Source organism: Pinus tabuliformis, chromosome X, assembly GCF_031772625.1.
Source record: "Pinus tabuliformis cultivar Carrire ecotype Pingquan chromosome X, CPIR1, whole genome shotgun sequence".
Lineage (NCBI taxonomy): Eukaryota > Viridiplantae > Streptophyta > Pinopsida > Pinales > Pinaceae > Pinus > Pinus tabuliformis.
Window position 1 is genome coordinate 1,236,104,923 of NC_142308.1, and position 25,538 is coordinate 1,236,130,460.

Below are 25,538 nucleotides of genomic sequence, written 5' to 3' on the forward strand. Positions count from 1 at the left end.
TTAGATGACTTGACTCAGACTCCAGTCTATGAGTCCCAAGGTCTAACATTCCATATATATTGATGTAGCTTCAGTCGTGTCTGTTATATATCTGCTTTTCTTCCGTTGCTTTGTTGTCCAAAATCCCCGGCTGCTCATTGAAGAACGCTGTGATGGAAATTGGCGTGGGAAACTTTAAAGCTTAAAATCAGGAGTCTGTTTATACAAATGTTGCAAAGAGACTGATGCTTCTCCAAGTTTCATAGAGTTTTCATAATATTGGTAATATAGCATTTTATTAGTGAATATATCATTTTTCTATTTAATAGGCAAGCTGATCCGGATCTGAACTCAGCCTAGTTACCCAAAAAAAATATTTACAAAATTGAAATCATAAAATTTCAATTGGTTTTTCGCTGCTGAGCCTGGTTTTGATGCTTGGAAAGCCAGGATCCAAGGGATGTAGATTTGAAATTTATTTCTGACAAAGAAATAGGAATTACAGGGGTTTTATAATGGCAGGAATTGCTAATTTGGCAAGAGTTTGCGTTGTTGTGCTTGTGCTACTCGGGCCATTGCCAGTAAATAGAGCCATTGGCGTTTCGGTCCCTCCGCCTCCCCCAGCTGGCATTTCGGCCCCCACGTCTGTTCCAGAAGACGATATAAGATGCCTGCACACTATAAAGAAGACCGTAAAAGACCCCCATGACTATCTTTATACTTGGAATTTCAATAATAATACGCCTGGGTTTATCTGTAACTTTCTAGGGATAGATTGTTGGCATCCAAACGAAAACAGGGTTTTGAACATCAACCTTCATGGGATGTCTCTTCAGGGCAGTTTTCCAACTGGCTTTGAGTATTGTGGAAGAATGATAGGTATGGATCTGTCGGACAACAATCTATCCGGGACCATACCTGTAAATCTTTCAAAATGGCTACCTTATTTGACTTCATTAGATCTCTCCCAGAACAATTTTAGTGGTTCAATTCCAGCAGAGCTTGCTAATTGCACATATTTGAATAGAATTCATCTGCAGGAGAATCGGCTGTCTGGTGAAATTCCCTGGCAATTAAGCTGGCTGGATCGTCTCAAGGATTTCAATGTACGAAGTAATCTATTGTCAGGGCAGATTCCTACCTTTGTGCACCAGTTCGATGCATCTGATTTTGAGAATAATACTGCTTTATGTGGTCCTCCATTGAAGCTCTGCAAAGACAAAACTGTGGGAACCATAAAAATATCAGGGCCACTTCGCATGGTAGCTGCAGCGGGATGTGGTCTAGTAATTGGGTTTTTGCTTATAGTTGCTCTCTGGTGTATATGCCTGCGAGTTGTCTCAACTTCTAATTGGCTGCTGAGGCAGAGGACCATGACGACAAATGGGCCAAGCAGTTAAAGGGTCCTCCATCCACACCTGAAAGGAAAAGTAAATCAATGGATGATTTGGCCCATGCTAATCGTTTGGATCCAAGATTAACCCTTTGGGTTATGTATCAGATTAACACTCTATTCTATATTATGTGATGTCAACTCTGCTGGTCCACCAAATTCATGAGTTAAATTTAATTTTCATTTTAAATTGTATATGATGTATATTTGCTTTTTAATAAATACAGTCAGCATTGAAATTTATTTTGAAATAAAATTTTAAATAAGGGAATAACTTAGAAATTCAAGATTTAAAATAAAATAACAAAAATATTTTATCACTTCAAAGTATTTTTATTTTAAAATATACATTAAACAACATATTTATAAAAAATATTATATTTTGGTGATGATTTTTTTTTCCACTCAAAACTTGATTTAAAAATAAAACTGTAGTTCAGATTCAGACATCAGACATCAAATTTTAATCACATACACTTATGAAAATAAATAAAAATTAAAATAAATAAATAAAAATGTAAAAAAAAAATTCAGTATTTTAATATAAATTAATTATATATTATATTTAATTATTGCATAAATCTATATAATAATAAATTACATAATTAAATAAAATATGCCAAATAAAATAAAATAACTAAGAAAAACATGTTGAATGCATAATCTTTTATTTCCGGAAATAATGAAACAAAATTTCAAAATTCACACGATGAAAGAATAATAATTTATGACAGTAATTTGTTTGAGATTTTTAATTATTAAATTATTATTTTTCCAACATAACAGAAAAACGTTAACATAAAAATGATGAAAAAGAATACATTACATGAAAATAATGGATAACTTTTATGTTAAATAAAAATATAAAGGAATAAATATATTAGAAATGTGAATTAAAATATAATTAAAATAGTCATGCAACATGTGTGAAAAATAAATTAAAATAAATGAAATGGTTAAGGTGGAGGAATAGAGGGACTTAAGAGGTACGAATAAGAGGGAAAATAAGATTTTGGAAAGAGAATTAATAAATTAGTGATCGATTTACTGAAAAGACATGTTAGTTAAAGATATTACACGGGAATCAATTATGATCTTCTCATAATTCTTAACATTAGTTTTCAAGTAAAACATTGTTTTTAAAGGGGTGGCGTATGTTAAGTTCTTACTCTATTTCTTTTATTTTAGGATACTTATGAGTTAGTTAATGTTATTGTGCAAACTTTTTCTTTGAATAAGATTTATTGGTTAATAATGGGTAGGGTCTATTTTATAAAGTTTATTAGGTAGTTTGTACTCATTAATAAAGATACCACAAGTAATTATGATTTTTTTTATGGAAAAACTATTTAAAGATATAGGTGGGTGGAACATTTGTCTTGTATTGTGTATTTGCACGTAGTGGAAGGTCGCCCCATATTAAGAAGTAAGTGAATATTGTATCTTTCTTTACATGATCAATACACAAGGATGTCTTTACAAATTTTATCTTTTTGGCCTTTGTTTCTAATTAGTCTACAATTATATTCTTTATATACTTAGGTTTAAATCCCACTTTATAACATATTTGTTCTTATTAATTTATTTATGATTTATATAATAATAATAATAATAGCAGTAATAATAATCTAATTTTAATTTCACATCTAAACTAGACAGCAAATTTGTATATAATTTTTTTTTATTGATAAATAATGACTAAAATCTAAAAAAATTATAGAAATTTAAATTTAAACTTATAACCTCTTTAGGAAAAAAACATGTATTCTTAACCACTAAATATATTATAACTTAATAATAAATTATTAACTACCATATAAATAAATCACATTTAATTATTTAATATTTACCATTGTTTAAATAAATAACAAATTCTTAACCCTGCAACATAATATTAAACGAAACAATATTTATATAAACTTTAATATCACATTTCTTCGGAAATAAAATAATAATAATTGGCTGTCAGTACTCATATGACGATTCATGCTTACTTGAATAGTAAAGGGAGTCAAGAAAATAAGAAGAAATCTTCAAAGTACTAGAAAGAAAGAAGTTTCTATGAGTCTTCGTATTGCCAAAATTTTCGTAAAAAAATATGGTTTTTTAGTGTGTATGGAATGCACATAAAATATTTTCGAGGCATATTTTTTAAATAACCTAGTATAGTTTGGATTACTAAATTTAGATATTATATTTTGAGGAAAATTATATAAATAATTATAAATTATATTGGTTAATGCTGAATTAATAGTGATTGATAGACAAATAGAATCTTAGAGTCTTACTTTGGTAAGAACTAAGAAATTGAAATGTGAAGTGGATGAATTAATTGATTTAAAAATTAGTTTGTTGATATTCTTTCATTGTTCAAGCAGGAATTAGAACTCTATATAAAAACAAAAATTATGATTATGTTAATACAATATGTTTTATCAATAAACAATATCAATCTTGATTACAAAATTGACTATTATTTTATAAAGATAACAATAACATATATTATACAATATATTTTGAGCAAATATTAATGAATTAAAATAAGATCCTGCCTTCTTCAGGTTTTGGAGGAGTAACGATGGAGTTTTGGATTTTTATATATCTATCATAAAGACTCGTGTGTATCATGTAAGTGAAGGAAAATAATGTTCATTACTATTCAACCATATCGAGAACATTTAATATAAAATTGTTTTACAATTGGCATATTAAGATTTACCAAGGTTTTTACACTTTAAAATAAATTTGTATCCTTAAATTTTTCCTTACCACATCGCTGCTCGTAAGGGCATTGTAGAGGAGAATTCTAACAATAAAACCAAACACTTATGATTCATTTCAGAAAATCATTTAACATACTTCTTAGAACTAAGCTTTGTAATAGACAAGAAAAGTTAAAAATTCATTTCAAGTTGAGTGTTGTGGCCATAAGGTTATCCAAGAACATTATTGCGAAATTTAAGAACACTAAGGACTAGTGGGAAGATATTAATTGTAATGTTGGAGTCAAAAAATGTTATCCTTTGCACCCTACCTTTTCTTTCATGTTTACATTGACAAGTTAGAGGGATACTTAGAAGTAGGGTGTGTCAGTATGACTTTAGCTAGAAGACTCATCATCCTTGTTCTTTATGATGATGATATTTTGTTCTTATGATGAGGTGTTCTTATGATCTCTACAAGAAGCTAGTATAGGTATTACTATTAACATTGAAAAGAAAATGGTTATGATAATCAAATCCAAAAGAATTCACTTACAATAATTTTGTGTTTAATAACAATAAACTATCTAAAGTGACTTAATACAAAAATCTGAGATTCAACCTACATCACAGGCTTAATTCAAACTATAACATTAAGAAAAGTATAAATCGAAAGTGGAGAGCTTATTTTGACCTTTAAAACATTTGTAAATTAAAAAACTAAAAATATTGAAAAAAATAATTTATATAAATTAAAATTAATAATTATAAATAATTGAAAGACATAATTAAAAATCTATACAATTTCATAAGCTTTGGAGCTCTGTAGCGAAGATAGGATTTGGCAGAGATTTGTTAGGGTTCTACAGGGTCTGACGCAAGGCCATCCTCATTCAGTTGGTCAGGTAGTGGTGTTAGTCGTTAACAATAAGCAATAGTCCACGATTTGTTGTGTGGAGTGGTCGCTCCATGAGTGGCCCCTTGCAAGGGAGGGGGTGGCTCCTCTTTCTGTGATGCAGCCGGTAGGGAAAACGCTCCCCGGATAGGGATGAATGGTCCTGCATCGGATTCACTAACGTCAGAGGAGACTCTATTAATGGGCGTGTAATGGAAGGCTCGAGGTAGAATCAGATGCCTCCTAAAGGCCACAAAAAATCTAAATTTTATAATCCCAAACAATTGGTTAGAGAAATATCGTTAGTACATAGAAAGATCATGCCCTGATCTGTAAGTTCATGGCCGTCTAACCAAGGGAACAAGATATTTTATAATGGATCTAGTCTAAATAGAATCCCAAAGGACCAGTGGAGTTGCGAATATGCGCAAAGGGTTTCTGCACGATCATTTTTACAGATCTAGAATACATAAAACAAATCTTTGAGAATGGGTCATACTTCATGAACACCATTGTGTTGTTTATCAGATATTGGGAGGAATGATATAACCTAGAGAAAGAACAATTCAAGCAGCCTCAGTCTGGGTTCGCCTGTTCTCCCTCCAGGAGGATTTTTGGGAACCATATATTCTTGAAGGGATTTTGTCAATATCACTTAAATAACAATGACGAGATGACATGCAGCATAAACTTGAATCTTCTTCCACATGAATATTTATATGCCTCTTGCAAAATCAATAGATCTGGAGTACCATGAATCCATTTGGACCCAACCTCTTGATTATGAGCATTTACCTTTCAAGTGTCGAAGATGTCATGAGTATGGCCACCTATTTCTAGAATCCCCACTCAACATAGTTGAAGAAGCATAAAACGCATCCAAGAAGGATGAGAAAGGCTTCCAATCAGTGGGAGCAAGACGTAATCATGTGACTCGTAATCAACCTACTCCACTCGGTGCTCTTCTGGGTCCCCCACCACGAGATACCGCACCTACACCCCAATCACAGGCCAAACCCCCAAAATTTGTGAATGAAAATCCTTTTACGGTTTTGGAGAACCTAGAAACATCAGAGGAACCTGTAGAACAATAAACTCAACTGGATCTACAAGAAATGGAGGTGGATAAACAATTCTCTAAAAGTGTAGATAATTTGATGCTAAAAATGAAAACACCAAAAGTCTTGGAAGAATACTAAAGACTTAAGGAGATCCTCATTCACATAAGCAAGGTCCTAGAAATGGAGGAAAAAACTAATAGGTTTGGATCTAATGAGCGAACAATGCGTGAATTCTTCTGGGTTTGGATCAACGCTGATGTCAAAGACATACCTTCTAATCAGCTAATCCACTTTAGGAATCTATTTGGACAATGGTGTGCACGATTGACAAAACCATATGGTGATAAGAGATCTCAAGGCTCGAACAAGGAAGGTAGAGTAGCTCCCTTCCCATATCTAGGACATATTTCTTCAAAGAAAGGGAAAAAGTGGAGAAAGTCAACGAAGGAGGCAATCTAAGAAGCGGGAGAATTTTTACTAAAGGGTAAATGGGTCAGTTGACGGATTACTGCTTGTACCCTCAACCTTACCTAATGAAAATGGTCTCATGGAACATATAAGGCTTGAACAGTAAAGGAAAGCTTCGTTCTCTGGAAAACAAAATCAATAAGGAAAAACTAAACATTGTATTAAAGCAAGAGACAAAGATGGTAGCAGTGAAAATCCATGAGTTAAGCCAAATTTTCTGGAGAGGTAGTGAATTCATGGCGTTGGATGCGATCAGTGTATCAGGAGGGATTGTGGTATCATGGGACCCTAACCAGTTTGTTTTCCAAGACTAGATAGGTTTCCATCACAGTATATCGAGGAGATTCTAGTGTATCAATTCAAATGCATGGATATGCCTAACAGTGGTTTATGGCCCCTCAACCCTGCAGGCAACAGATCTAATCCTCAAATATTTGACTGGTCTCAGATCATACTTTCCGGACCTAGCATGCATTCTTGGGGCAGATTTCAACATGATCCAGAACATGGAAGAAAAGAGAAGGGGGTTTAGAAATTTGGATCCAATCTCTGAGTAATTTAATGATATGATAGATGTGTTGCATCTTGCAGATGTGGCCACCAAGAATGGGATCCATTCATAGAATAACAGGAGGGGAGGATAACAATAGGTTTCTAGCCATCTATACATATTCCTCATCTCGAAGGATCTAATCCTAAGAGATATGGACAAGGAGCTAATCTCTTTCTTTTCTACTCTATTGTCAGAAGATGAAAAAGATTGAGCAGAGGAAATAGATCGAGTCACCCAATGCATTCCTCGAAATGTTTGGAGCAACACAATCGTGCTCTAATGCATCAAAAAATACTAAAGCAATGGAAGTCGTAGTGAAGGATTTGTCTGTGATTGAAGCCCTGTGAAAATTTCACTACTGAAATCCTATCACAACAACTAGAAATAATTCTCCTAATTATTAAAATAATTCTTAACAATTTATTTACTATGAGCTACAACAAATATTGAATCAATGACACTTCAACCTACTCAAATAAATTGCGGAAGAAATAAACACGGGAAGAAATACTAGCATACACACATAAAATGACACAGTTATTTTTGGACCAATGTCCTTGGAAAAACTCAACTCGGGAAAACCGATGCAGTAGGTGAGGGTTTTATTATTATGCAGCAGTGAAATAATCTGAGTACAACTGGATGCCAAAACTAACAATCCTATAGAGAAATACTAGAAAAAATTTAGTGAGGAATTTTCCTCACCGCATAGGCAATCTCCCAGCACAACTTGCCTTTAAAATTTCGGTCCTCTGAGAGCCTGTGCGTCTCTGCGTAGCTGGATGAACATCTAGTCTCAGACTAGACTCTGATGAAGTCGTTATGACTTCTGCTGAACATAAAGACGCTTCTTCGGCACTCTGGGACTCCTTCCCGACCTCTAGAACTAAAAACGTCAATCTCTCCGAGCAATTCGACTTTGCCTCTAGAGACTATTGTGCTACCCCAACGTCAGCCTCTCTATGTCCCTTGTGACTCTTTGCAAATGCATTCACTGGATGAGGAAATCTTCCTCCGTCTTCACTGTCTCTTCCCGTCTCTCACTGCTCAATTTCTCTAGCTCTCTCTCTGGAAACTGAACGATGCTACTCAGTAAATCGATCTGCTCATGAAATCAAACTCTACCAATGTATTCTCCAAGCCCCATTGACTTTCTTCTTATAATACTTGGTTGAGACTTCAATGACTAATATTAGATCTTAATCTTTGTCTAGGATTAACTATAAGTTGATTCATGTGAGTTTCTAGAAGATTCACACCATAAATTAATAAATCTTATTAATTAATCATATTCCCTAAGTATAGACTTAGGAAATATTTAAGAAACGACTAACAATCTAATTAATTCATCTCTAGGTGGAATTTCTAGAAACAATTTTTGGGTTTTATAGATCTCATGTATTCTAGGCTCTCCACAAATTTGCGTGGCTAGAACACATATGATGCTACAAAAAATAACACTCCCTCTTAGCAAGGAATGTTTTCTAGTGCTGCTACTCCCTATAGAAACACCCTGTCTCTGCATCATCATGTTGCTGATGTCTGGCTACTGTTTCCCACTAAATATTGCGCAAATATGATATGTACTAAATTTGTGTTGTTGTTGACTAAACTGTTGTTGCTGCAACTACAACATTTGCAACTGAAAAGCATCAAAACTATTGAATCAATTGTGATCAGTATTTTGTCACCTGTCTCTGACTGCTGCTAGTATCTGCACTATCACTGAGGCATTTGTACTACTACTGACTCTGCAATATGTTGATTTGTGTAGCTTGGGAGGTACTCCAAGCCCTAGGGTTCAAGGATTTAGAGGAAAAAACGCCACAAGGGTCACTTGTGGGCTTGGAACCCAAGGATGGGGTTTTGCACCCAATTGTGTTTGGGGCAATTCCGAAGGCACATTTCTACATGTGATGGAATGATACAATAGAGTGCGGAAAGATGAATCTAACACTTCGAGAATCGTCGAATTCCAAGTTGTAGAAGTGGAGAAATGAATTTTTGAAGTTGATAAATTAATTATTGGTTTTCAATCATGTAGGCTTGATGTAAATTATTCCAATAGAAGGGTCTCTTCACTAATTCAGTGGAGCCCCTCCTTAGGCTATAAAACAAGGATGAAGACATGTGTTTTTGACATCCACTGGGGCAATACATATCTAAGGAGAAATAAGATAGCTCTATCTTTTAGGATGCAACAAGGAGAGGAATACGAGGAGGAGGAAGAATATTGTTTTGGGGTCTGAAATCTTCTTAAAGAAGCCAAGTTTTTTATGTAGGGTGTGGATTGTTTCAAGGGTGAAATAGGGCCATAAAAGCGCTATTTTGGAGGGCTGCAATCCTGTTTGTGAAGGTCGCAGCCTAGAAAGGAGCGGCGAGACTATTTTAGGATACTTTGGAGGGTGGAAAGTCCTCCCAAGAGGTTTTTGCAACCCTAGTTTGAGTGGTGAAGCATGCCGCAGTCCTCTTAGGGAGATAGTCCTATGTCCTAGGTTGTAAACTACCCTAGGAGAGCAGCATAAGGGGCAACAAGTACTTGGAGGGTAACGCAACAAAGAAGCAAATTATGGGTTAGTTTGTTTGGTCATTAAGGGATTGTGGTTAGTGCCCTAACCAGTCCCAGAATTGCAGCATTGGAGTAAGTTGTGGGCTTGGGACCCAAGGATGGGGTTTTGCACCCAATCATGTTTGGGGCAATTCTGAAGGCACATTTCTACATGTGAAGGAATGATACAATAGAGGGTGGAAAGATGAATCTAACACTTCGAGAATCGTCGAATTCCAAGTTGTAGAAGTGGAGAAATGAATTTTTGAAGTTGATAAATTAATTATTGGTTTTCAAGTCATGTAGGCTTGATGTAAATTATTCCAATAGAAGGGTCTCTTCACTAATTCGGTGGAGCCCCTCCTTAGGCTATAAAACAATGATGAAGACATGTGTTTTCGACATCCACTGTGGTAATACATATCTAAGGAGAAATAAGATAGCTCTGTCTTTTAGGATGCAACAAGGAGAGGAATACGAGGAGGAGGAAGAAGATTGTTCTGGGGTCTGAAATCTTCTTAAAGAAGCCAAGTTTTTTATGTAGGGTGCGGATTGTTTCAAGGGTAAAATAGGGCCATCAAAGCGCTATTTTGGAGGGCTACAATCCTGTTTGTGAAGGTCACAGCCCAGAAAGGAGCGGTGAGACTATTTTAGGATACTTTGGAGGGTGGAAAATCCTCCCAAGATGTTGTTGCAACCCTAGTTTGAGTGGTGAAGCATGCCGCGGTCCTCTTAGGGAGATAGTCCCATGTCCTGTGTTGTAAATTACCCTAGGAGAGCAGCATAAGGGGCAACAAGTACTTGGAGGATAACCACAACAAAGAAGAAAATTATGGGTTAGTTTGTTTGGTCGTTAAGGGATTGTGGTTAGTGCCCTAACCAGTCCCAAAATTGCAGCATTGGAGTAAGTTGAAACAAAAATGTTTTGTTATGTGTTGGGTCACAATTTCATGACAGGATTTGGATCATATAGAAGTTGGTGAGAGCCAAGTGTTAGAGTTGTTTTAGATGTGAAGAAACTCTAACTAGGAGCCGATCTTGCAGTGATGTGATTGGGTACCATTGATTTGATTGGAGGGCAATGTATTTGCTACCCAAAGTAGCCCTAGAGCAGCAGACAAGAAGGACGTTATTGGTGTGTGATTGGGTGAAGTATTGTAGCCTTATGTGTAGATCTTTGATGGACAAAAGAGGCTACTAGAAGGTAGATTTAAACTTAGGTATTGGCCAACGTAGAGAGAAGTTTGATGAGCATGTGTACATGCAACAGAAGTGAATTGCAGCATTGTTAGGAGGCATCCCTCTTGGAGTCTCGATGTGTAGTGGCCTTGATGGACTAAGGCACTACTAGTGAGTAGTATGGGAGCCAAGGACCGGCAGGACAAGATACGACATCGAAGTTGCACAACGAATTTTATCATTGTATTTTGTATACCATAGAGTGTTTTATTATTTAGATTTGGTTTAATATAATGAAGATTAGGATTGGACAATATTGTACAATATTGTAAAATTTTGTTAAAACCCGTGTATATTTGTGCATATGTGATTTACTGCTTTATATTTCCGTAGTGCAAAGTATTTTATGGTTGAGATTATTGGTTTGGTAGTGTCAATGATTTTAAGACTCTAACCTAGACCCAAGGTTGTGGAAAAAAAACATGGTATCAAAGGGTGTTTGAGCTACTTTGAGGGATAGTGAATCAAAGTGTGCATAGTGAAGCAACTCAGAGGGAGTTATGGGTGTCTGAGCTACTTTGAGGGATAGTGAATCAAAGTGTGCATAATGAAGCAAATCAGAGGGAGTTGTGGGTGTCTAGATCATGGAGTAGAGGGTTCAGCTGAAGACATGGATATTTGGTATTGACTAGCTTGGCAACGAGATTGACTAGGAGTTCTAATGGATTGGTGGAGTGCCTCGTGAATAACAGTTTGTTGTAGGGAAGAGTGTTGATCATGGACTTTCATTGATTTGTCATGGATGGTTGGGCCAGCTCGATGGTTTCTTTGGCTTGGACAAGATCAAGTTGATCGAGATGGCTTCATGTGATGGACTTCATATTGGTAGGCTAAAGTCTTCATTAGATCGTTATGTTGCATGTCCGAGATTGGAGGGATTTGCATGAGTGGTATTTGATCTAGAAGGTTGAGTGCTTATAGGACTAAGCCAGTGGAGATCATGTAGGCTCAGAGGGAGTCTAGCCTCAGAGGGAGTATCCTTATGGAGGTTTTAGATCTTCAGTTTTAAATGTGACGAGACAGAGGCACTAACGAAGTTGTTGGGTTCATTCTACAGTGTATGCTACACTGATGGATGCCAGATGGCTAGTGTCACCGATGATGATGGTTACTTCCTAGTATTAGAAGTACCTCCATCACTAAGAGGGAGTGTTGATTTGTGTAGCTTGGAAGGTACTCCAAGCCCTAGGGTTCAGGGTTTGGAGGGAAAAGCGCCACAAGGGTCACTTGTGGGTTGGGAACCCAAGGATGGGGTTTTTCACCCAATCATGTTTGGGGAAATTGCAGAGGCACATTTCTACATGTGATGGCATGAGACAATAGAGGGTAGAAATAAGAATCTAATGCTTCACGAATCATCAAATTCCAAGTTGTAGAAGTGGATAAATGAATTTTTAAAGTTGACAAATTAATTATTGGTTTTCAAGTCATGTAGGCTTGATGTAAATTATTCCAATAGAAGGATCTCTTCACTAATTCGGTGGAGCCCCTCCTTAGGCTATAAAAGGAGAGTGAAGACATTTTTTTAGACATTTACTTAGGCAATAAATACATAAGGAGAACTCAAATAACTTTATTTTAGAGGACACATCAAGGAGAGGCATATAGTGAGAAGGAAGAGGATTGTTCTAGGGTTTGAAATATTCTAAAAGAAGTCGAGTTTGTTATGTGGGGTGATGATTTTTTCAAGGATGAAACAGGGCCATCAAAGGTCTATTTTGGAGGGTCATAGTCCTGTTTGTGAAGGTCGCAGCCCAGGAAGGAGCAACGAGACTGTTTCAAGGTACTTTGGAGGGTGTACAATCCTCCCAAGAGGTTGTCGCAGCCCTAGTTTGGGTGTTGAAGGGTGTCGCAGTCCTCTTAGGGAGACAGTCCCATGTCTTGGGATGTAAACTACCCTAGGAGAGAAACATAAAGGGCAACAAGCACTTGGAGGACAACTGCAGCAAAAGAAGCAAATTTTGGGCTAGTTCGTTGGGTGGTTAAGGGACCATGGTTAATGCCCTAACCAATCCCATAATTTCAGCATTGCAACAAGTTAAAACAACAGTGTTTTGGTATGTGTTGGGTCATAGTTTGGTGATTGAATTTGGATCATAGAGCAGCCTGTGAGAGCCAAGTGTTGGAGTTGTCTTGGATGTGAAAAAACTCTAACTAGGAGTAGATCTTGCAGTAACGTGATTGGGTATCATTGATATGATTGGAGGGCAGTGTGTTGGCTACCCAAAGTGTCCCTAGAGAAGCAAAAAAGAAGGACATTGTTGGTGTGTGATTGGGTGAAGTATTGTAGCCTTATGTGTAGCTCTTTGATTGACAAAAGAGGCTACTAGAAGGAAGATTTCATGTGTACATGCAGCAGAAGTGGCTTGCATCATTGCTAGGAGGAAACCCTCTTGGAGTCTTGATGTGTAGTGGCCTTGATGGACTAAGGCACTACTAGTGAGTAGTATAGGAACGAAGGATCGATAGGACAAGATACAACATCAAAGTTGCGCAATGAAGTTTGTCATTGTATCGTGTATACCATATATTGTTGTATTATTCAGATTTGGTTTAATATAAGGAAAATTGGGATTGTAAAATATTTTACAATTTTGTTAAAAATTGTGTATATTTGTGCATATGTGATTTGCTGATTTATATTTCTGCAGTGAAAAGTAGTTTATGGTTGAGATTCTTGGTTTGGTAGCATCAGTGATTTTAAGACTCTAATCTAGACCCAAGGTCTTGGAAATTTAACACATTGTGCCAACTACACTACTGCCAACTCTGCACTATGCTCCTAGCATCTGAGATGCAACTAGGCTCTGCATCTGTCACTCTTGCATCTGACTGCATCTACTGCCACTGATCCATCCTACTACTAAAATATTGTGGCATCTCGTAGAAATGTTCTGATTCAAGAGGTGGATTTCCTCAAGAATCCTACCCATTTGTAGCACTCTCGACTACAATACCAAGTCACTCGACTTCACACCTGGGGGTATGTCAACAAACATGACAAATTCTTCCTCCAGCCTATTACACAACATTTTGTCACTGTCCCTGTACTCCCCATCCATGATCCTGGAGGACCTCTACAGTGAACCCGACATGCTTTCCCATCATGAAGAAACTCCCAGTATGTCCCTCTTCATGAGTAGAATAATTCCCCTTTGCATCATTTCCCAAGAATCTTCCTTTTATCCTAGTTTACAAGACCAGCACTACTGACTAGTTTCCTCCTTGCGCCAATTTGCAGAGATTAAAACTAGCCCTAGTGCCATACAGAGCGACTGAACCATTTTCCAGTCGCATCAATCCTCTTTTGGCAAGTTTTATAAATATGGAGTCGAAGCTTCCAGCTCTAGAAGCTTCGTAATGTAAGTTTGGTAAATGGTTGGGCTAGATGGAGCTGAGGAGGTCAGTTTGGGCTCCTTTCCCCTATTAGGATGGAACAAACTCAAGAGATAAGACCTCCTCCCATGATGAGAGGAACCATCTCCCATCTATCCAAGCTATATAAACCTTTATTTTCCCAAGCTAAACTAGTTTTGGAGTGAGTTTGAATGATGCTCAAGACATCTATAGCTTATAGCTTTCTAGTGTATGTTTGAGGGAGAATAGTGTGTTTTGGTTTGGTTTGAGACTAGAGGGAAGAAGCCTTAAAACTTCCATTGTTGGGGCTATCCATGAAGTGCTAGCAGAAGTGTGGGAACCCGAATACGTCAGAGGAGACCAACAACATCAAGGCATTGGTTGTAATCTCTTTCTAATTTATATGAATACAACTATTGATCGATTTCCTACATGAAGTGTTATTTTACGTGTCTATGGCTTAATGTTCCTTGACCTATTAAGTAGGTTGAATACAATATTGTATGCTATCACGTTTGTTGTTGTTGTTGTTTGCTTGTTTTAGGTATTTGAAGGAAGGAAGCAGAAGATAGCTGGAGTGAGGAAGCATGATCATCACCAAGCGGAATAGTGTTCTAGGAGGTAGGCCCTCTTAATTGATTCTATCTTAAGGATATTTTCCATAGATTGTTTGTTTGTGGCTAGACCCGCTCTCTCGGGCTAGAGGAATTGTTTGTGTCCACACTGATAATTTACCTGCACCGCAAATTGGCGACTCCACTGGGGAGCCAATCCTTCTGTTTGATTGATTGTCTTTTTAGGTTTTGTGTGAACTTTTTTAGTATCACCATTTCTCTCTAGTGTTCTCTACTTTGCCTGGTTTACTTCTCTGAGCCTGAAATTTACAGTGGCAAGTCTGGTTTTAGCCTTTGAAATCTTTTATTTTTTTCCTTGAATCCTCGGTCAGTGCACTTATTTTTCTGACATTCACGCCGATCAACACGAGTTTCTCAAAAACAGTCGCGCTGACCCCCTTCTAGCACTTGTTTTCAGTTAGGCAGACACGCTGATTCCTATAGGTGAAGATCAGGGTTTACCCTAGATCATAGCCAGTGTGTCTTGCCCTTCCAATTTCTATCTCTGAGCTTGTTTTAATTGTGTTCTCCCTGACTGGAAAGATCTTTCAGCTTGGTTTGTATGCTTGTTTGATTTACATTTTCTTCACTCGGTCTCTTGAGTTCTTGGATGGTTCATAACCCTAAGGCATCTAGGTCGTCATCCATTCACTTGTTTGTGTGCTCAACAAGTCAAGTCGATAGTCAAAGTTGCTCTTTGCATTTCATTTGTTATTCCTTTTTTTGTTTTGATTTCCATTTAACAATTTTGAAAAGCTTCTTTTGTTGTTTGAACGTCTCTTTTCGAGCATAGATCACATTTCTCATCTTGTTATCGATTGATTTTTGCTTCACTAGTTTGAAAGGAATTCTCTTTTGTGCTTTGCATTTGCTTGTGATTGATTGTATTGGAAATGTTCATTGAAGTGTGAAGTGTTTGTGAAAGATTCATTCCATCATTTCATTGAAAAATACTTAATTATAGTTTGTTGAATCAATATGTTACATTAGTTAGCATCATTGAAGGCTACATTTGCATCGTCATTTGCGTTGGAAAAGAAGTGAATTCTCTTTACTAGTGAAAGGACTACTTGAAGTGCATTTGATAGGAAAGTTAGGAATTGGAAAGAGTTTTCATCATTTTTTTCAAAAGAGAAATAGCAAAAAGGTCATTTTTCTTTCAATTGCTTGTTTTTGTTGCATTTGAGTGTGTTTTCTACTCTCGTTAGTGTAGAAAATTCATCGAGTTGAAAGGGTCTTGTCTCATTTAGCTGCATATAGGTGTTTTTCGAGTCATATTGATAGGGCCTGAAAGCCGAGACATAATTTCAAGAAAAAATCTAAAATGTACTCAATTAACCTAAGGCGCATTTGAAATCTAACGATCACATTTTAGAAGATCTAGGCTAGAGGTGTGTTCTGGCGTCTTTAAACTTAGCAACTGTCGTTCACTTCGGCACTAGACAGCGCTAGTACAGACTTGTGCTCCCCGTATTGTTGCGTATATAAAGGGAGACCCCACTAGGTTGCAATCCTTTATCCATATGAAGTTGAGTCTGCTGCCTTGTAAACATGATACACTGAATACAACATTCGGGGAGATTTCTTGCCCGTACTTCTTGGTTCGCTCGGAGGTATTCTACAGTTCATGGTTACCTGCTAATCCTTTTTGCCTAGATCATCCTTAGTAGTCATTTTGATCTTTTTGACTCCCTAAATATAAAATATCACCCAAGTTCTTGTCCTTTCGAGCTTTTTTCAAATGGAAAGTGATAGAGTTACCTTTGCTTCTTTCTCGACTCTTAAAACATGAAAGAGCACTAGTTTGTTTTTGTGTCTTAAAAAATTATTTCCCACAATCTTATAACATTCCTGTTAGTCGTTTTATAGACCATATCATGAGTATCCCTTTAAATAAATTTCAAAGCCTTGAAATCAGTCTCTCTTCTAGTTATTTGAGACAAAATCATCGTGGTTGAACCAACTAGTTCACCTAGTTTCTCTTCCTCTCCTCTATCTAAAAGATTGTCTGAGGAACCTTTTCCTGAATTGTCAAAGTTGCTTGAGGACCAAGGTGTTAAGCCTGGAATTTTTCCAAGTATTCAGCCTTTGTTATCTCATCCTTGCCCTTCAGATACTGGGCCACTTTCTAACACTAGCCCGGAATCTCCAGATAATACTATCCAGACTCCCGAGAGTCCACCGACTTCTGAAGGTCAACTTGGACTGGTTGTTTATCCTCTGAATTCTTTGTTCGATCATGTCGTGATATCACCTCATTGTCTGTACAATCAGTCGGGTATTCCTATGGAATTATCCCCTCGAACATCTTCGGTCGTCTGTCGTCGCCTGTTTTCACCCATGGAATCAGAAGGTTAAATCTCAGTCTCCTCTCTGGGTCACTTGGAGGTTTCCACTCCACGCACAATCAAGGACCAGGAATATCTTCTCCCTCCTGAAGGTTTCCCTTACATGGGAAGAATTCTGACCAGTGTTCATCCTAAGTTACCGTATAATTACGTGAATTGAGCTCAGTTGGTTTTAGACATGCCTGCTACCTCATCACTATATCACAACCCTATTTGGGCGCCTGGCGCTATGTCTACCACAAGCCCATTTATTCAGAACCCGACCTCCCAACAAATGGTGATTTCTACAGTTACTTCAGTCCTGGTGCAACCCACCATTCCAAATCCTCTTGTTTTGTCAGCCCAAATAACCCGTTCGGTTTAACTGACGATCTTGAGTCATGTCTGTGTTAGTTCTTCGATCCCTCCAGTAAGTGGACAAGTTGTGCCACCGCTTGGGGGGCAAAGTTTGAATGTTTCTATGATGTCTACTACAACCAATGTGAGCAGCTCACAAGCTCACATGGTTGGAATGAACCAACCCTCTTTGGGTGCCATTCTAAACCCTGCTGGTCCCGCTGGATCGCAATGTCTACTACCAACAGTCGAACCCTATTGGTCTTTCTAAGTCAAGTAACATTCAGTTTTAGTAGCCTAATATGGATCAGGTTCAGTACCAACCTCCTTATGTCCCATATGGTTCACAAGTGATGTTTAATTAGCCCTACATCCCTCATCTTGGACCTTATGTCCAATCTAGTCTATCCGCCGCACTTGGTGGGTATGGCCAGATACAGTTCAGGAAATTTCAAGGTGTCATTCTGGGAACTATTCAAGTACCTTTGCAATAGCAAGGACAGCGCCTGTAGCAGCAAGGGCAACCTTAGTTGCAGCAAGGGCCATCCATGTAGCAGCAAGGGCAACCTTCGTTGCAACAAGGGCCATCCATGCAGCAACAAGGCCAGATGATGCCGCAGCAAAGACAACTACAACAATTGCAGGGGAAACCCTCGCAACAGTTGCAAGGGCAGACCTTGCAGCAACAAGGTCAACCCGAGAAGCAGCCACCGTTATACTCATATCAATAGGGTCAACCCTTGCAAGGGCAAGGCAAGGGTTAAGTCCTGCAGTAGCAGGCACAAAATCCTTATGTCCAAGGGAAACAGGTTCAACCTCCTTTTGTCCAAGGACAACAAGTCCAAAATCTTTATGTCCAAGGGTAGCAAGTGCAGAATCCTTATGTCCAAGGGCAGTAGGTCCAAAAATATTTCTTCCATGACCAACAAGTCCAAAACCATTATGCTCAAATACATCAGGTGAAAAATCCATATGTCCAAGGCTAACAGGCTCAACAACCTTTTAACCCGTATGTTGCTTATCAGTAGCCCATGGCTGGATAGTTTCAAGGCTCTCAAGGTCATAATCCTCCCTACGGGAAATTTAACAAACAGTGGGGGCAAAATAAAATGCCATAGGGACAAAATCCTCCACTATGGGGACAAAATCCTTACCAGCAGGGATGGGCCTCGCAAGTCGGGCCCCTTTATTGATCTCAAATGCCTTTCAATACCCAATTGCCATTCTTGGCTACATGAGAATTCCCAGATGTGTCTAGACTCACGAATGACCTGATTCTTCATTTGCCATACTGGCCTCCAGTTCTGTCAAAGATTTTGAGCGATTGTCCAAAGTTTGAAGGAAAAGCAAAAGAGGATCCATAAGCCCACGTGATGACATATCACCTCTGGTGCTCCTCGAATTCTTACATTGATGATTCCATTCATCTTCGACTTTTCCAACGAACTCTTACAGGTGCTGTAGCCAAATGGTATATCGAGCTACCTCGAAATACCTATCATGACTTTAACACTCTCACCATGGCCTTTCTCACACATTTCCAGTTGCTAATTCGCTATGAAACTGGCACCCATCTGCTAACGTCGCTCAAGCAAGACACTGCAACCCACATCTCTGATCACATCCATGAATGGAGACGTAGGTGCCGTCTGATTAAGTTTGAGATTGCTGATCATTTGTTGACCGAGTGGTTTACCAAATCATTTTTAAAAAAATTTCTGAGGACATCGCTGTGGGTGGATGCATCACTGAGGAACAAGCCATCGCACATGCCCAGTATCTAGACCTCGTCTATTCATAATTCGGCACGTTATATGATGTGTTACCCGATGTGCCCAAACCATCATTTGATCTCACGACATCTAAGTCTTCGGTTACACCTCTTGTTGATGGAGTAATTGGTTCAGTGACTCAAACCCCTGCAAAATCTTCTTCCAAACAAAAGTCGGTCTCCAACACTACTCCCAATGATTCCTCTCACAATTCATCCAGCCCTGGTAAAACCTCGGAGGTTCACGCTATCCAGTCTACCACGATGGATAAATCCTCTAAAGGTAACAATAAAGGCAAAGGAAAGGGTAAATCCAATGCCTTGAAACAGGGTCCTCCTAGGTCATCTGCTGGTGATGCTTCCCAATTGAAACCCAAGTATCCATGCCTCATCTATGAGGAGGATCACTATACTAAGGATTTTCCCAGACAGTCCGAAGTTAGTCGTTTGCTCAAAGGGACCCTCGCTATCCTAAAAGAGCCCTTTCCATCCCAGCAAACTCAAATGGTAGACCAACCTTAGTCACCTGCTTCCTTAGGTTCACAATTGTTCATGATGAGAACCTCGATTAACATGGCTACCAAGTCAAAATATTATCAAACTCCTACCCTGACAGCAGGGAAAGAGAAAGAAAGTACCCCTTCTTCTTCTGCCCCGTCCAGTTCTGGTCCTCTCCATATAGAACAACCTAATCTTGATTCCGCCATTCGACCACCTTCTTGAGGTGTGCTACAAAAGTCCTTGAACAATCCCAACACTCGAGCCACTCAGCATTATAACATTGTTGAAGATTTGGCTTAGGCGCCATTAGCTATGTCAGCTCTCGAAGTCCTTCAAAGCTATCCTTCTCAGCGGAAATCGTTACAGTCGACTATTGGGGGTATTGATCCAGCCGACTCTAATCTCATTTGTTTTTACCTGGAAAACCATGTTCCACGTTTGCCTCATCAAATTTCCTTTCTCATTTAGGTGATCATAAATGAGAAAACCATTCATAGGACCATCATCGATGGAGGTGCTTCTACCTACATCATATCTATCGCTTTTTGGAAGGTAATTGGTTCTCCTACTATGAACTAGTCCCCTAACAATCTGGAAGCTTTTGACAGACGTGATTCACGACCATTCGGTGTCCTTCCCAACCTTGACATTACTTTGGAGGGAAACATAGTACACGTTGAAGTAGAGATCATTGATGCTAATATTAACTACAATCTTCTACTTTGACGGAGCTGGACCCATGCCATGCATGTTGTACCCTCCTCCCTTTTCTGTGTGATTCTCTTTCCCCATCAAGGGAAGATAGTCACAATCGACGAACTGTCCTTCTTTGCCTCTTCCTTCTCGGATGGAAATGTTTTGTATGTCAAGCACACTGGTGCTCCTTATGAAATTGTGGGGGTAGGACTCTTTAAAGATCCTACCTTGATGGGAATTTTTCCTCTCCCACCTCCTCATGTTGCCTCTGTTAACATGATTTCGGTCACGTCTAATCCTTGGGTCGTTCCTTCGCCAGATCTTGTTGATACATGGGGTGAGTTTATGCCGCTAAGTCCCATTGAAATTGATTACATGGAAATTGTTTTAGCTCCACCTTCGGTATCCTATGAACATCCTATTTCGAGAACATCTCTTGATGCATATTCTCAATCCCTGTGTCTTGGTTCTTCGGAAACTCCTGATCCCTTAGCTGAGACTTTTCTTTCTGGAGAGAGTATCATGGAAGTATTGTCTCTAGAGGAAGTACCTTGGAACAACACTCATCATCGTTCCTTGTACTTGCCTGGCCCGACGGTCATGTTTATGTGTTTTGGGAAGTTCTCTTCTCTGCTACCTATTGAGATGCCTGTTTCTCTTGACATTGTCAAGATCTTTCAATTGAAGGCACCTTTATCTCTTCATAAATTCAGGTTTTTTCTCCCTCCCCAAGTTTTTACCGTTTGTCCATTATTTCCATGGGGTTATCATCTTATAACTCATAACCCTCCCTCGCCCATGGGGCATGGAGGCACAACCTTATATGAGTTCTACTCTATTATTTGGCTGAGTCGATGCTTACTCATCATGACAACGGTAAAACTCCAGTGTTCATCCATGTTGATTGATTACTCAAGTCCGAGCATGGATTCTCTCAAAACGTACTATCCTTAGGTCATCTTGCATGGCTACTTTTGTACAATAGTGTGTTATTAATTTTTGTACAGTGTGGTTTGGTGTGTTATTTTGTAAGCAACTTTCCTGCTTATTATGTTTCTACCTGCTTTGTAGATGTCGGTGTCTCCTCACATCAGTTTCATTGATGGTGCTTGCCGTAGTACCCAGAATCTATCATCCACGGCATGGGCCATTTATGACCCCCATGGTGAGTTGATTGATCTTCAAGGTATTTGTCTAGGTCAAAAAACTAATAACATCACTGAGTATAGCATAGTTATCGAATCATTGTTAGAAGATATCGCTCTTGGCATCCGGGAATTGGTTATCAACCTCGATTCACAGCTTGTCGTCTTTCAACTCACCAGGCAATATTCCATCAAAAACCCTCAGATATTGAGAATGTATCTATGTATTCATCTACTGGAGAGAAATTTTGATTACATTACATATCATCATATTCCTAGACACCTGAATACACTAACAGATGCATTAGCTAATTATGTGTTGGATAGACATTTGCGAAACATGCAAAAATGAAAAATACAAAACATTTGTACCATAGTAAGCAAGGAAGTATAGAATATATATGTCGATAATGTTTTTCATACATCAAGACCCCAAAAAATAATATGCGTGTTCAAATACATTGGTGGCTCGCAGGCCTTATACATCCATGGATCGCAGACCTCAAAAATGTGGAATCCTAGACCTATGCACTAAAAAACATGATGCTCATGGTAGCATGTAACTGCTCGGACTACGCGATTCAGTAGTCAACGGATCTGATCTGATACCCCCACCATATGCCTCTGATACTGGCGTGGGACATCACCCATCCGAGCATACTCAGGGATCCCATGGGTTAATCCCTCAAGGTTCCATGCGATCTACTCCTCACTGTTGCTCCCCTCCTGATAAGGAGCGACCTCAAACTGCTGAGAAACATGCCTGGCAATCGGGGACATCCCGATAGGGCGTTCTGGTCCAACATCTGCATTCATAAAATCAAAATTTCATGAACACATATATCTCAAAAACAATAAAAAACGTCAAAAATTAAAATTGTTTTTTTTTACCTCCATCATCATAATCCTCCCCCTTTGGGAATGACATATCCAGACCACCACGGAAGTTGGTACTACTGTAAGGCCAATTATACACTACGATCAGCTATCATCGTAGCCACGAGAAGAAGGCGGGCTTATAGGACATCTGTTGACCCCCGGTAATCCTGGGCATCAATGCACTCTAACGGACCATCTGTGGGTCTCATGGAAATGGCGGTTCCACCTCAGCCGGATGGTAGTGGAACAACGGAACCCACTCTAGGAAGAAGGTCACTAGAACATACCCATAGCAAAACTACTTCAGGTTTCCCATCTTAGCTTTTGATAGCTGGTGCTTAATGTTGACCTTCATAGCTTCCGCCTAGTTGAAGATAGTGGGCGCCATATAGTCGATAACATACTGAAACTTAGACTTGTTGGTCTCATGCTACGCTTGGACCCCAGACACTCTATTGACGATCAACAGTAACACTCTCAGCACAAGATCCTGAATAGTCATGATCTCGATCTTGCCACTTTTTTATTTGAGTGCTTCTGGGAAATGTTCTACAAGTAGCATGGTCACGCTTTCCCCAATCGGCCTTGACCCATATAGATTGACTAGCTCCCCTCTTTGGGACAGTCCTGTGATGAAATAAATGTCTGAAGTTTCCAACTCTATCTCTTGGTCACAGATCATGAAAACTTCCTGATTCACGTCCCAAAGACTGATCAGATACCGTAGCAATTCGGGTTGACCCCGTAGACCTGGTGTAAGGAATAATTTTAGGATCCCACAGTTCCTCAAAGCATCCAAGCAATTTGGGTCAGCCATTTCTTGAGTTTCAATATCCTCATGCTGGCGTTCCTTCCAATCCACCATTTTTCATGATTTTTTTCCCTACAAAAACCATATAATCAAGTTAATAAACATCTTTGGCCAAAGAAATTTGGATTCAAACGTATAAATTGGGAAAAAACATGAAAAAAATTGTTCATGGTGCCGACGCGACTATTTTAAAAATAGTAGTGCCGATGGCGCGCTTGACAGTCTTCATATCCCCCGATCAGCGTGATTCCATGCCCGGAAATCGCATCGACCGAGGGCGAAATTTGTTTGAAAAAAACTCCTCATGAAATCCAAAAAATGGTTAAAAACATCTAAAATAAGTATGAAAATGGAGATTAAGGTCTTGGCTCTTACCTGCAACTAACGGCTCAATGAATGGCCTCCCGGATCTCTCGCAATCATCTCTAGAAAAACTAGGGCACAATGGGTAAAAACCTCTTCACACAAAGGTAAAATGGTAAATGGTAAATGGTAAAAAATAATTAATTTTTCCTCCTTTTATTAATTTTTAATGAATTATTAGGGTTTTTAAAGTATTTGTGACCTATTTTACCTCAGAAACTGGATAATGCATTTACCTTTTTGTGCAGTGACAGGTGATGGATTATCGATGATGGCACTGGAGTCACGTTTAAGCTCTTTTCTTGGCTCATAAAACTCAAATGAAAAATGGGGGGTCTGCTTTCAAGCTCTTTTCTGACACTTTAAACAAGAAAATATTGTCGAGCTCTTGTTGTTTTGAACTCGTTAAAGGCTGCGAAACATCGTTCACCCAGTATATGTTTACCCCTTTTTCAGGCGGGGATGAACTATTTACGAAAAAGGTACTCCTTGACCGAAATGGTCAATTGGTTCTCTCAAGTATCATTTTCTACCTTTTCGGGCTCGAGAGACACAAATGTACGAAAAGGGAACATGTGGAGTTTTCTTTTTCGTGTCTTTTTCAAACTATGTAAACATGAAAAAGATACTGAGTTACACCTTTGTCGAAATCATTAAAACGTTAAATGACATTGGATTCGTCGCCATGACGAACGTGAGCTGCTCCTTCCTAGGGCTCATTAAACTTACTAGGCCGGATTCATCCAAAGGATGACCTTACAGTGCAAGCACATGTTATCCCCTTCAAGTTTGTGATAAAAAATAATTAGGGTACCTACTAGAAATGGTGGGGGGAAATTGGAAATTCTATCAGTCGTGTTGGCAGCTCACTCTTGAACATGACACTTTTTGCTTCATGTCGGGTTGGGATTTCCTCCTTTTCATCATTGAACTTCCTGGGTTAGGCCATTCATTTTTTCCTTCCATTTGATCTCTGCCATGTCATCATTACCACCGATCCTATGGATCCAAAAGCTTCCAAACTCCAGAGTTGTGTCGTTGATATGTTCAAGAGTTAGTCCTTCTGTAGTGACACTTACTCCTGATTCTCTGTATCATCAGAAATCATTCGCATTCCTTTTTCTCATGTCGATGATGTGGCATACATCATGGCCCTCCTTCGATACGGTCGCTTCCTGTCGACTTCAACTCATTATCTAGGAAGCTGGCTGAGAGATTCCCTTCCATTACCTTAGAGCTTACATGCCCTAATGGAAAGTTCTTCGCACTCAATGTCAAGCTCACAAAATTGGCTTTCGATTGGGTCATTTCACGGGTGTTCAACATCAGTTCCTTTCTTCACATTCCATGAACTGTGTTGCTAGTACCTTGAGATCCATTGTCATTATTGGTGGTTTCTCTCGTGCTTGTTAACGGTTCTCATCATTGACCGGTAATCAAGCACTTTTGTAGCATGTTCGACTTCCTTTCATTCACATGTTAGGATTTTGACTTTGATCAGGTCATTTTGATCACAAGGCCCTGGGCTCAAACTACACCAATCCAGGTTGTGAGGAAATGTGACATGATCATGTTCATATACATGTCTCTTTTAGATGGATGGCTGCAATCATACCATGAGTTGTTATATGTGATCCTTCTCATTATTGGATGGTTGCACCCATGCCTTAGATCCATTTACATGATCTTTCTCTGGATGGATGTGTCCATACCACGAGTCATGTATCATTTCTCAGATTTTTTAGTGATGTATATGTATCTATGCTTGCTTGCAAGTTTTCCAACGACGAACTTCAATTACCCACATCCACTTGTAAAGCATTTCACCCCTCACTCTAGTTTGGCCTTCATTCTTTAGGGGGCATCTGTTACACAACAT

At 38.8% G+C, this 25,538-nt stretch overlaps 1 pseudogene; it reads left to right on the forward strand.

The window, feature by feature from the left end:
• Positions 1-209: 209 nt before the first annotated feature.
• LOC149144420 (probably inactive leucine-rich repeat receptor-like protein kinase At5g48380) lies at positions 210-1,507 on the forward strand (annotated as a pseudogene).
• The last annotated feature ends 24,031 nt before the right edge of the window (positions 1,508-25,538 follow it).